General features: G+C 39.6%; 1 protein-coding gene across 1 annotated transcript in view; it reads left to right on the top strand.

Moving 5' to 3' along the window:
• LOC134531337 (protein tincar) overlaps positions 1 to 13,796 on the top strand; it is a 300,099-nt gene that overhangs the window by 269,082 nt on the left and 17,221 nt on the right. The gene's annotated exons all lie outside the window — the stretch shown is intronic.

Here is a 13,796-nt window from a genome sequence, read left to right as displayed (position 1 = left end):
AAGCACAAGAGCCTCGTGAGAAGGAACATCACCCTCCCCAGTCTCTGGCTCGGTCATTGTCCACATTTCTACTACCACTTTCGTGCAACTACTACAGGTAATCAGGCGCTGCCCCTTTACTTCACCATCCCCTTCTGCGTAATACAAGACCCTCATTGGAAAAAACACCACCTTCTCCATTGTCAAAGTTCTACTGGCACTATCGAGCAACAACAGATTATCAGTCACTGCACCGCTGCTTCATCATCCCCTCCCACATAAAACCAGAGCCTCGTGAGGAGGAGCACCACCCTACCATGTCCCCGAAACAGTCTTTGTCTACAGTTCTACTGGCATTATCTAGCAACAACAGGTAATCAGTCGCTGCTCCCCTGCTTCATCGCTCAGTCCTGCAGTTCACAAGAGCCGGGAGGAAGAAAGAGAAGGAGCACCGCCTTCCCTATTCGTAAGCTCGGTCATTGTCCACAGTTCTACTGGTGCTATCTAGCAACAGGTAATTAGTCGCTGCTTCCCTACTTCTTCAAACCCTCCTGCAGTTCACAAGAGCCTCGTGAGGAGTAGCACTGACATTCCCCATTCGTAAGCTCGGTCAGTGTCCACAGTTCTACTGGTGCTATCTAGCAACAGGTAATTAGTCGCTGCTTCCCTACTTCTTCAAACCCTCCAGCAGTTCACAAGAGCCTCGTGAGGAGGAGCACTGACATTCCCCATTCGTAAGCTCGGTCATTGTCCACAGTTCTACTGGTGCTATCTAGCAACAGGTAATTAGTCGCTGCTTCCCTATTTCTTCAAACCCTCCTGCAGTTCACAAGAGCCTCGTGAGGAGGAGCACCGCCTTCCCCATTCGTAAGCTCGTTCATTGTCCACAGTTCTACTGGTGCTATCTAGCAACAGGTAATTAGTCCCTGCTTCCCTACTTCTTCAAACCCTCCTGCAGTTCACAAGAGCCTCGTGAGGAGGAGCACGGGCTTCCCCATTCGTAAGCTCGGTCATTGTCCACAGTTCTACTGGTGCTATCTAGCAACAGGTAATTAGTCGCTGCTTCCCTACTTCTTCAAACCCTCCTGCAGTTCACAAGAGCCTCGTGAGGAGGAGCACTGACATTCCCCATTCGTAAGCTCGGTCATTGTCCACAGTTCTACTGGCGCTATCTAGCAACAGGTAATTAGTCGCTGCTTCCCTACTTCTTCAAACCCTCCTGCAGTTCACAAGAGCCTCGTGAGGAGGAGCACTGACATTCCCCATTCGTAAGCTCGGTCATTGTCCACAGTTCTACTGGCGCTATCTAGCAACAGGTAATTAGTCGCTGCTTCCCTACTTCTTCAAACCCTCCTGCAGTTCACAAGAGCCTCGTGAGGAGGAGCACCGCCTTCCCCATTCGTAAGCTCGGTCTTTGTCCACAGTTCTACTGGTGCTATCTAGCAACAGGTAATTAGTCGCTGCTTCCCTACTTCTTCAAACCCTCCTGCAGTTCACAAGAGCCTCGTGAGGAGGAGCACCGCCTTCCCCATTCGTAAGCTCGGTCATTGTCCACAGTTCTACTGGCGCTATCTAGCAACAGGTAATTAGTCGCTGCTTCCCTACTTCTTCAAACCCTCCTGCAGTTCACAAGAGCCTCGTGAGGAGGAGCACTGGCTTCCCCATTCGTAAGCTCGGTCATTGTCCACAGTTCTACTGGTGCTATCTAGCAACAGGTAATTAGTCGCTGCTTCCCTACTTCTTCAAACCCTCCTGCAGTTCACAAGAGCCTCGTGAGGAGGAGCACTGGCTTCCCCATTCGTAAGCTCGGTCATTGTCCACAGTTCTACTGGCGCTATCTAGCAACAGGTAATTAGTCGCTGCTTCCCTACTTCTTCAAACCCTCCTGCAGTTCACAAGAGCCTCGTGAGGAGGAGCACTGGCTTCCCCATTCGTAAGCTCGGTCATTGTCCACAGTTCTACTGGCGCTATCTAGCAACAGGTAATTAGTCGCTGCTTCCCTACTTCTTCAAACCCTCCTGCAGTTCACAAGAGCCTCGTGAGGAGGAGCACTGGCTTCCCCATTCGTAAGCTCGGTCATTGTCCACAGTTCTACTGGCGCTATCTAGCAACAGGTAATTAGTCGCTGCTTCCCTACTTCTTCAAATCCTCCTCCAGTTTACAAGAGCCTCTTGACTACAGCCAGGGGCGTTGCCAGGGGGGGGGGGGGGAGATTAGGGGTTCAAACCCCCCCCCCCTTATCCCCAATTATTTAATTAAATTTTTTATTCATCACTCAAACAAATTTCATATTAAATTTAATAAAAATTTTACCATTACAATATTTAAATTTAAGTACCGAAAACAGCTAAAATACCACTATTTTACACCCTAAAATCCAAATTTTCCCGGGGAAGGACCCCCGGACTCCCACGCTTTAATACGGGGGGGGGGGGGGGGGGGAGAGGCGCCATGCTTTTAACACCCCCCATACACAAATACTAGCTACGCTACTGACTACAGCACCACTCTCCCCAATCGCTTGTCCGGTCCCACTCCACAGCCTAATTGTGCTACCAAGCAGCATCAGGTAACCAAATGCTACCTCCCCCCATTCCCTTTCCATCCCCCTCTTGCTCACTCCCTGAGTCATACAACAAATGTCCCTTTCTCCACACTCTTCACATCTGGTTTGGTGTTTATTCACATGCTTGCTTTTTGTTTATGGAAATTTTAATATTGCAAAATTAATGGCTTTTTTTGCATTAATTAATGATTTATAACTTGTATCTGCTTACTTTTGTATAACATTTTTACTAATACCTTTTTGTTTTAAAACAAGAAGACTGGTAATCCTGTATTCAGTATTACAAGAATGAATGGCCTTTATGTTTACATACAGTGTTTCACTTATAAGAACTAAATGTTAAAAATGAGAAATTTTTTCAAGATTTCCTACCATTATGATAAGTTATTGAAAACCAAGAATGCAGTTGTTTTTAGTTAGTATATTTTAATTAATTTTTTTTAAGATAAATTAATTGGTTTGTTTACCTCAACTCTGAAAAACATTGGTAAATTGATTTGTATGTATGGCATACAATAAATTTTCCCAAACTTTCTATGTCTATGGTAGCTGATTTATTTCTTGACCAGGAGTCATTTCACCGGTGTATTCTCATACCAGGTATGGTAATGGTCAACCAGGGACCGGAAAGTTACTTTTAAAAAGTAACTCAGTTACAGTTACAAATACTCCATTGGAAATGTAACCCTGTTACAACTACAAGTTACGCTACTGAAAATGAACCAGTTACAGTTACAGTTCTGAGAAAAGTAACTGTAAGTTACTTTAACAGTTACTTTGTGAAAAACTAAAAATGTGATACGTAATATTGTTATAATTAAAAGTTAATAAAACATATTGTGTTTAGTCAATATATATGTTTATTTAAACTGAAAAAATTTAAATAGGTCTTAATTACATTGAGTAATTAGTTCACACTACAAAATTGTTCGCAGAACCACACAACAAGCACTTCACAATAAGGTTATTTTTATCACTCGACCAAACTTCGAAAAAATTAGAATATGAAGGCCACGGCAACGAAAATTCTGGACTGCTTTCTTGGCTTCTCGCTTCATTGGATTCTGTCATTGCTTTCGCGCATGTGTACAGGTAGGTTAATTAATTAAACAGCACAGCAGTAAACCCGCATGTTGCAAATATTAAATAAATGACAATCAAAACAAAATACGAGCGCAGGCTAGTCATCAGCAGTTTTACAAGTACAAGAAATACCATCGCAAATACATAATATGTGTTATATCTTTATTATATGACGTTGTAGTCACTGTTACAAAATACATCAATATGACACCATCTTACATCATGCACTTTCTAACTGTCATGGGTGCCAACTACCACACCCATAACACCTCCCCCTTTTTCATCACCTCAGGTTTCCTTATACATGTTACATGTTACCCTTCATACATTTGTTTCACTTTGACCCTCCTACCACTCCTGGTCACGTAATGGTCTTTGCTTCTGCTGTCTGGCAAGTCCCTACCGTTGTTTATTCCTGGATCATCACTTGTTACCCTCTCACTGTCATTATTAAATCCCTTAAAACCTTCTATGTCTGTATCAGTACTTCTTCTTCCACCCTGCACTGTAGGACTTGTTTGACCTCCTTCATCAATTTCTTGGTATGGCACCCAATCTATCTGTCTGTTTCCTCTGAACCGTGAAGGGCGCAAATGACACGTGTTTCTTCGGACCACTCTGCCACTCCTGTCTTTCCTGATGAGGTATGACCGTGGTTCACGGCTTCGTGAGATAACTACAGCTGGCTCCCAGACACTGTCACTTTCTATCTTCGTGACTACCCGCTCGCCTACCTGAAATTTGACGTCTTTCTTCTGAGCTGACCTGTTGTAGTACTGCTTGAACTTAGCCTGCCTGGCTTGCAAGGCTTCATAGATCCCCTCTTGAACAACTGGTTGCAACATGGCTGTGGTTATGGGCATGGTGGTTCTAACACATCTACTGAATAAGATTTGTGCTGGAGATGCCTGCAGCCCAGTGATAGGGGTGTTATTATACTCACGCAGGAGGTCCCTGTGGTCAGTACCTTCTGATTTGCTCTTGCGTAGGATCTGTTTACTGATTCCCACAGCTTTTTCTGCCATCCCATTGCTTCGATGGTAGTGTGGACTACAAGTAGTTAGTGTGATGCCATATTTTTTGTAATACTGCTGGCACTCATAAGATTTGAAGGGTACATTATCTGAAATGAGGACTCTGGGAAACCCATGAACATTAAAGACATCTTGCATTGCATTTATGGTGCATGCAGAAGATTTTGCAGCCAATGGTCGAATATCAATCCAGTGGGAATAGTAATCAATCAGTATCAGGAAAGCCTTCCCGGCTACTTCAAGGATATCTGTACCGACTTGGAAATATGGCAGTTTAGGAACTTCATGTGGTATAAGAGGTTCCCTGCACTTAGCCCTCTTAAATTTTTCACATATCCCGCACCTTGACACATGTTCCTCTATATCTTTCGCCATTCGGGGCCAATAGAATAATTGCCGTGCTCTAGCCTTAGTTTTCTCAACTGCCGAATGCCCTTCATGCACCAGGTGCAGGACATATTGCCGCAATGTATGGGGTACCACAATTTTGTGTCCAAGGAATATTATTCCATCTTCTATGTGTAGGTTATCTTGAACCTTGTAGTATTCACCATATTTCCCTAGCATCTTACTGGTATGGGGCCAGCCCTCCTGGTGCATTTTGGCCACCTTACAAAGGATGGAATCCTGCTTAGTTTCTCTTTGAAACGTCACTTTCCTACTGTCACTCATTGGTAAATGTGCACTCAACGAATGTACCACCTCCAACATTTCAGGATCATGTTCAGTCTCCAGGAGTGGCATTCTCGACATTGTATCAGCCAAGTGCAGATCTTTTCCCGGTACATAGTACACCTTCAGTGAGTACTTAAGGAGTTTGAGCCTGAGGCGCTGTAGTCTAGGGGAACCTATCTTCCCTATGTTTTTGTTCATAACTGCCACCAATGGCTTGTGGTCTGTTTGAACATTTACCGTCCGACCATAAACAAAGTCATGAAACTTTGTTGCTGCAAAGTATATGGCTAGAAGTTCCTTTTCTGATTGAGAGTAGTTCTTTTCACTGTCTGATAGGCTTCTTGAAGCAGTTGTGACAAGCTGAAGGTTACCGGAACTGGATTGTTGCAACAAACAGCACCCTAGCCCATACTGTGATGCATCACACTGTAAGGTGATTTCTTTCTCTGGGTCAAATAATGCAAGGACAGGTGCATCAGCGACTTTCTGCTTCAGCTCATCAAATACTATCTGATGTAAGGGTAGCCACTGCCAATCGACTCCCCCTTTCAGTAGTTCGTATAGGGGTGCTGTAAGTGTTGCCATTTGCGGTAAGAAACTACGAACGTAATTGAACATCCCCAGTATTTGTTGCAATTCCTTTTTGTTTGAGGGTGTTCTTAAATTAATTAGTGTCCTCGCTCTCTCTGGATCTACTTTCATACCTGCTGCAGAGAAAACATGGCCAATGTACTTAACTTCCATAGCTTTGTACTGAAGTTTATCCACATTAAATTTTATATTTCGAGCCCTAGCCCTTTCCACCACTCGTTGAACAGCTTCATCATGTTCTACCTCGGTGTTTCCCATACAGAGTAGATCATCAAAGTATATTACTGTGTTAGGTATGTCTGCAAAATTACTTTCAACCAGATGTTGAAAAAGTTCTGGTGCACTGGCTATTCCATAAGGTAGTCGCAGATATCGGTAGATCCCAAATGGGCTGGAAAAGCAACATTTCAGTGATGCCTCCTCCCCTAATTCAATTTGATGAAAACCTTCCCTTAGATCAAATACGGAGAAGTATTTTTTCCCTGCCAGCTGCTCACTGATGTCACTGAGTTTGGGAACCATGTGATAATGTCGTTTGATTTGTTTATTTAGGTCCGTTGGATCAAGGCACACTCTAAGCTTACCATTGGGTTTTTCAGTGACAACTAGGTTGCTTACCCATGCCCTGGCATCAACCTCATCAACCTTTTGAATAACCCCCTTTGTCTCTAGTCTATCAAGTTCAGCTTTGAGTGCCCCTCTCAAGGCCTGAGGTACTCGTCTAGGAGGGCAACATACAGGATCAGCTCCTACTTTAGTAATGATTTTACCTTCTTGAGGAAAGCAACCCAGGCCATGAAACACATCTTCATTTTGTCGCACAAAACTGTCTTTCGCCGTCCTGTTGTCAACAGAGTGCACCCGCTGCACTAAGTTCAGTTGTATGCATCCTGGTAACCCGAGCAATGGCACAACATCCAAGTCTACTACCATAAAGTCTATATAAGCTTCAGCTCTCGTAGCTTGGCAGTTCAAGGTTACTTTACCCACAGGTGTGATAACACCATCCAAAGTCTTTAATTTCACGTTCGTAGGCTCAACCCTAAACTGCTTGTCCACTTTTTTAAAAACCTGAAGTGGAAGTACACTAACCTGTGCGCCGGTGTCTAGCTTCACCATCATTTTTACGCCTTCAATGCTTACTTTTTCTTGCCACTCATTGGGGTAGGAAGCACTACTGCTGTCTCTGTGGCTTTTTATGCGACCCCTAATATCAACAGGACATACACTGACACTATCACAATAAAGACTCTCTTGCGAGCTGGATAATTCAATTCGCTCCACAACTTGTACCTTACGAACTCTACATGACCTTGCAAAGTGATTCAGGACTCCGCATTTAGCACATTTCTTTCCATATGCTGGGCATGCTTTGGGTCCGTGCACTGACTGGCATCGCCTGCACTGAAATTCTCCCTTTGTTTCCCCATCTTTCACCGGCCTCTGACGCTGTTCACTTGAGCTTTTACTAACCGCACTAATTAAAACAGTGTCAGACTCACTATCACCATTCTTGCTGTGTATTAGATGTGCTTGTTGCTTGCTCTGCTCACACGCTCTGCAATGTGCTGCCGCTTTTTCCAATGTGAGGTTATCAACTCGTAGTAAAGCTTCTTGGACGGCCTTGTCTAGTACACCATGAACTATACGATCCCGCAGCATCTTGTTTTCCGCACTCTCACCGGTGGTGTTATTATAATTACAGTTCTTCACGAGATGTCGTAGGGCAGTGAAAAAATGCTCAAAGCTTTCCCCTTCTTCTTGGCACCTCTGAGCAAACACATATCGTTCAAAGACCTCATTGATCCTGGGTCGGACGTACCTTTCTATGGCCTGCTTCCACTTAACATAACTTTTCTTATCCTCTTCCACCATGTCAACAGTTTGCAAAATGCGAGAGGAATCACTGCCCATGATGTTTCGCAAAAGTGAAATTTTAACCTTGTCTGGGGCATTGTCTTGTCCAGTACTCACAAGGTAGTCTTCAAATTCTGACTCCCAAAACTTCCAGTCCGCGTATGCATTTTTGCTATGTAAGTCCAAATCAGGTGGCAACTTAACTCCGCCACCCACGGCCATTGTTTACATACGAATATTTTACTTAGCACCTACTTTCACTGTGGTTACTGGCCCGGTCTTGTTACTTAGTATAATCATTTAAGGTAAACACAAAATCCTGTCGACTGCGCCATGTTATATCTTTATTATATGACGTTGTAGTCACTGTTACAAAATACATCAATATGACACCATCTTACATCATGCACTTTCTAACTGTCATGGGTGCCAACTACCACACCCATAACAATATGATTGTCGGGATTTTCGTTCTGGGATTGAAAAAATCAATAAATCGTTGTTCGTTCAATAAGAAATACATTTAAAAAATGTAACACAAGAAGTAACGACAATTATCGTTACGTTAAGGCAGAAAAATGTAATTCAGTTACAGTTACTGAAAACTTAATATATTGCGTTACCACGATCGTTACCACAAAAAGTAACTGTTACGAATAACGTCGTTACTAGTAGCGCGTTACTTCCAGTCCCTGTGGTCAACCATATGGAAACACTTTTCCAGGATAACCTCAAGTGCATCAGTTTCCATCACCAGGGCTTTTCGAATGGTTACTTCTATTAACCATAAGTAATATGATATTATTAATGTTATCAGAAAGAGTTTATAGAAACGCAAGTCTAGAAAATGAAATGTGCAGGCAAACTACCAGTAAAGTATATTTTAGTTTTAAATGTCTTAAAATATGCTGTCGTTCGGAGTGTAAGCTTTGTTGGATATGTAACGGAAAAAAAATGTGAGGGAGTCTTTCATTACTCACCAGTGATATGTAAACATCTAACCTCGCTAACCAGCTAATTTAATCCTTCTCACGTTGTTCATGTTGCATATAAACTTATAATACAAACTCTGACACGAAATTTAAAGTAGAATAAATTTAAATAATGCAGAGCATGATAAATATACTAATAAATAAAATATTCGCTTTTCAAACACCTAAATTTTGGAATGCGAATCACACCAATAGGCAGCTATAATTCGCTGCCTGAATCGTAAATGTTGCTTGCCAACACCACACGCAGATAGCAGCACGAAACAACCGGATATTTAAAACTTGAAATAATCCTAAACCCCGGCATTGAACATTATTTTTGACAGGAATTTTATTCAAATATTGCCCATATTGTTCAAATTCACTAAAGAGTTAATGCTGTAAAGTTTTTTCACATGTTAGAAGTTAAAGTTATATAGCATTACGAAAATATTAACTTCAGAACATTTTAAAACACTTTAATATACATTGGTGTATTTGTTTTTGCCTAAATGACAAATCTTTTGGTAAATATGTCTTTCAAACAAACCTTATCCTTATTGAGCAGATTTATTATTGTTGTTATTATTATTATTATTATTATTATTATTATTATTATTATTATTATTATTATTATTATTATTATTATTATATACCTAATATTATATTATGTTATTAAAAAAAATATATTTTTTCCAGTGACGAGGTTTGAATCACGTAAAAAATTCCCCTTAAGTTTAACAAGTGCTTGATCTACAGCTGTGCTACCGAGCCTATTGGGATTGTCTTAGAAGAATATGTATTAGGTTTAGTCATTGTAATGCCAAGTTTCTTGGTTATTTTAAAACTTTTAATTACTTTTTACTATGTCTATTTTAGTTTACCAAATATATTACAGGGTAGTTTCACTATAATAGAATTTAATTTGACACATCAATATGTTTGATTTGTTCCCTAATGTTTACGAAAGTGACTATATATGGGTTTATGTTGCTACATGTGGGTGCATCATCTTGACGACTTCAGCACCATAGTTACACATTTCCATTTATTTGACTTCCATTCCATATATGAAATTACTCCTACCAAATGCTGCATACCGAGAGCTAAATGTTTACACATCAAAAACAGCAGTACAGCTATCTACCTTTAATGTTTATATGACTAAGAAATCACTGCTGTATTTCTGTTAAAATATTTACACAGCCTGGATTTCCTGTAGGTGAAAACATTGTTTTCAGCAGACCTATGTAGAAGTCATGAAGTCGGACTGTAGTAAATTCAGTTCAAAATGTTTGGTTAGCTACTACAGACAGGGGCATAAACAGAATTACCTGCTTCCATTCACAACATACGTATATTTCTCTTGGACTACCAGAGACCAAAGATCTTCCTTCCGTCGCTTCTTGGATGTGCCCACTCACTGTGTTATTCCTTAACAAGAGAGTAGGGGGAGCGAAGGCGTTCTGGATCACTCAAAGATATGCAAATTAGGATAATAAATCACTGTCACTCCCCTGAACCCTCATCTTTAAAACATTTTCTATTGTTCTCTCCTCCCTCCCTCCCTCCCACACAATGGTGGCCTCTGACTCTTAATAATAATTAATTATTCTGTTATTAATTTATTATAATTGATTTTTGTGTCTGTGGAGATGTACTCTCTTCCTTCCTCCCAATTCTCGTTTTCTTAATCTATTTTTTATTTTATTCCTCTCTCCCCTTCTGAACTTTGTTGAGAAGTTGTGAGGTTAGATGTCGCTGTTGTCCACCATATTAAATGTCTGTCATCTTGAATTATGTCACAGTTAGTTGAGTAGTTGGAATGTAGGTAGTGCTACAGTCATTGGTTTTTTTTTTTTTTGTTTTAATAAAGCTCTGGGGCTTGATCCATGATCACTCCTATGATCTCGAGTTTGATGGCAATCACTGTATCCATTCGGCCACAGAGTCAATTAAAGAGAGGGGAAGTAAACAAGGTATACAAACATAGGAATGTAGGGGCAGTTAAAATTATAAAGTGGGGGAAATTAATGAAATGGGTAATCAAATTATTAGTGAGAAGGAGCAAAAGGTGAAGGAAAGGGAAGTGAGGATGAGGGAGGAAGTTGGAAGAAGTTAAGTCAGAGGGGAGGGGGTAAGGGTGAGATGAAGATTAAGTAGTATAAAATTAATGATGATATTCAAAATAATTGGGGAAAGTCGGACACGTGATGTCTACCAGAAGCGCCACCATCTTAAATGTCAGAAATAGTGGGTAAAATGTGCTAGTTCCAAAACTGTACTTGCATTACTTGCCACTAGGGTGTAATACCAGAAATGGCAGACAGACTGTGCTAGTGTCCAAAGCTTTAGATGTATTACTTGCTGCTAGGGTATAATAACTAAGATGGCGAATAGAGTGCGCTAGTGTGCCACACTTTAGTTGTGTTTCTCGCTTCTAGGGGGTATTACCAGAAATAGTGACCAGAGCACACCACATATAATGCCATCAGTGTTGTTAAGTAACGAATTACAAGTAATCGGATTACTTGTAACGATTACTTTTCAAGTAATTTATACTTGTAACGAATTACATTTAAAAAATGTAATTCGTACTTGTAATCGGAATACATAGCATTAATTGTAATCGATACATTAAGGTAATCGATACTTTATATTTACTTGCCGTTACTTTTATTCTCGGAAAGTATAATGAATACAATTAAGAACAAGAAGATCATACACTTTTGTATTAGTAAAGTTTATAATTTTACGCTTGTAGTGCTACGATCGTATGCACAACATCTATGATCAAATATGAAGAGCCAAAGTGACTTGCAGTGTCTCCAACATTACCCTATCCTAAAATCTGCATTTTTAAAATTTAACACATCGCTGCCGTCAAGTGGTCCCGTTGAGCGTCTTTTTAGTGTCGGTAAAGATGTTTTTGCCATCAAGAGAGGGAATCTATCTGATGAGAACTTTAAAATGCATTTGTTTTGTAAGGTCAATTCCAAAATTTAAAGTGTGTTACTTTTATTACAGGTAGCTACTTGTATGAAGTCTTTTGATGTTATTCAAACAAGTTTGTCCTCAAATATTATTCATTTAATAAAAGATAATAAATTTAATCATTACATGAAATCACTTTTAAACAAAACATATATATATATATGTTTATTAATGTAACAAAGTGTAAACAAATTGAATCGTAGGTCAGTTTTAAAATAGTAGCGGAAAGTAATTGTAATTTTACTGATTACTTCTATGTAAAGTAATTTTTACTTGTAATTAGTTACATTATCACCACAGTAATTGTAATTGAGCCCAATTACTTTTTCCGAGTACTTTTAACAACACTGAATGCCATGCCATGCCACAAGTAGTGTTCACGTGTTTGCTAGGATCGTCATCATCTTAAATTATCAAAAATGTTACTAAAGTGCACCATACATCAACAAAGTGTTCTATTTCATACATGTAATGCATGCATAACAACTTGTAAATATTTTTACATTTACAAACATGCCATATTCTCGTCACACGCATGCATGCACACACACAAAAACAAACACAAAGACAAACACACGCCTTTTCTCTCTTCCTCGCCTATCCTTTGAACCTTCTCTCCACATTTCCTCTCTTTACTTCTCACACATACTCTCATTCTCTCTCCCTCTCTCTCTCCATCACACAAAATACACACATACATAGTTACATACATAGTTACATACATACATACACTCCCTCTCCCTCTATTTCTCTTATGCTATATCCCTCCCCTCCCCCTCTCTCTCATACACTCTTTTCCTTTCCGATCATTTTAAATCTTCGCCACACTCTCTCTCATACTCGCTATCTCCATAACACAAACACACAGACACATACACTCCTCTCTCTCTCCTAGAATCCTAAACTATAAAGTAAATAATTTTTAAAAATGTATAATACATTTAGCAGAAAATAATAATGATTGCTCTTTTTTTAGTACTTATTATGTGCACAACACTATTATTTATTTAGATTACCCTCAGTTAAAAGAAAATATTTTCGCAAAAGATGTTATGTTTTAATGTAAAAACTATTTAAATAATTAAAATTTGCATGTGTAGGCAAAGATTATTTATGTATTTAAATTCCTCGTTCCCAAGATAGATCTACTTATTTCATGTCGGTTAAAGTGTCAAGAATATAAATACGTCCATCTGATCGGTGGCAAAAATAGAACAGTCATGATGATATATAGATTTAAATTACTTTCCTTCATGGAAGAGAAAGTTTTGAATTGTTTAAATGTCTAGCCCAGCAAATTATGGAAATTAAATTTTTACTTATTTCAGTCAAATGTAAAAACATCTTATGTGTTGTAAATGTCATGTTTATTATCAGTCAGTGTCTTTCTTAAACAGCACAACACTAACACTTCAAATTTCAAAATGTTAAAACAAAAATGCACTACTCAACTAGTTATGGGTTGCGCTAATACACCATGTAATGTTGTATATATGTGTATGTGTGGTATATATATGTATATATACACACACATACACATACATACAATGTATACACACGTACAATACATATGTATATAGGTATGTTTGTATATAGTATACATGAAATTTGTAAAGCATTTTCAATATTATTTCAACTTACAAATAAATCTATTGAAGTAGTTTTAATAATATGAAACAAGCAAGGTCTACTGTAGTTAGCTGTGAATGAACCCAAGTCGTAACAACTGTTTTTGTTATGTGTCTAGCAAAGGCGAGGAAGCGTGCGATGGAAACTTGTGCTATATGAGCCCAGGCAAGTGCAAAGTAAGGCCAGAACTTGGTGAGAATGCAGCCAAGTTGGGCTTCTTGTGATTATTTTTCTGTGTTACAAATATCTGTCGCTTGCATTAAGAGACGCCTATGTTTGGGCACAAGACATCTCTCTTGCATTTATAAACTTCTCTGCTTTTCCCACCATGCTAGTAACCAAAGGCAATAAACCAAAACAAATCATGACATGTGTTGCTTGTTCATGTTGTGTGGATTGATGTTGCTCAAACAAGAC

The sequence above is a fragment of the Bacillus rossius genome, chromosome 3, assembly GCF_032445375.1.
Source record: "Bacillus rossius redtenbacheri isolate Brsri chromosome 3, Brsri_v3, whole genome shotgun sequence".
NCBI lineage: Eukaryota > Metazoa > Arthropoda > Insecta > Phasmatodea > Bacillidae > Bacillus > Bacillus rossius.
Note: the sequence above shows the minus strand (reverse complement) of the source record. Positions and strands in the feature narration are given on the sequence as shown.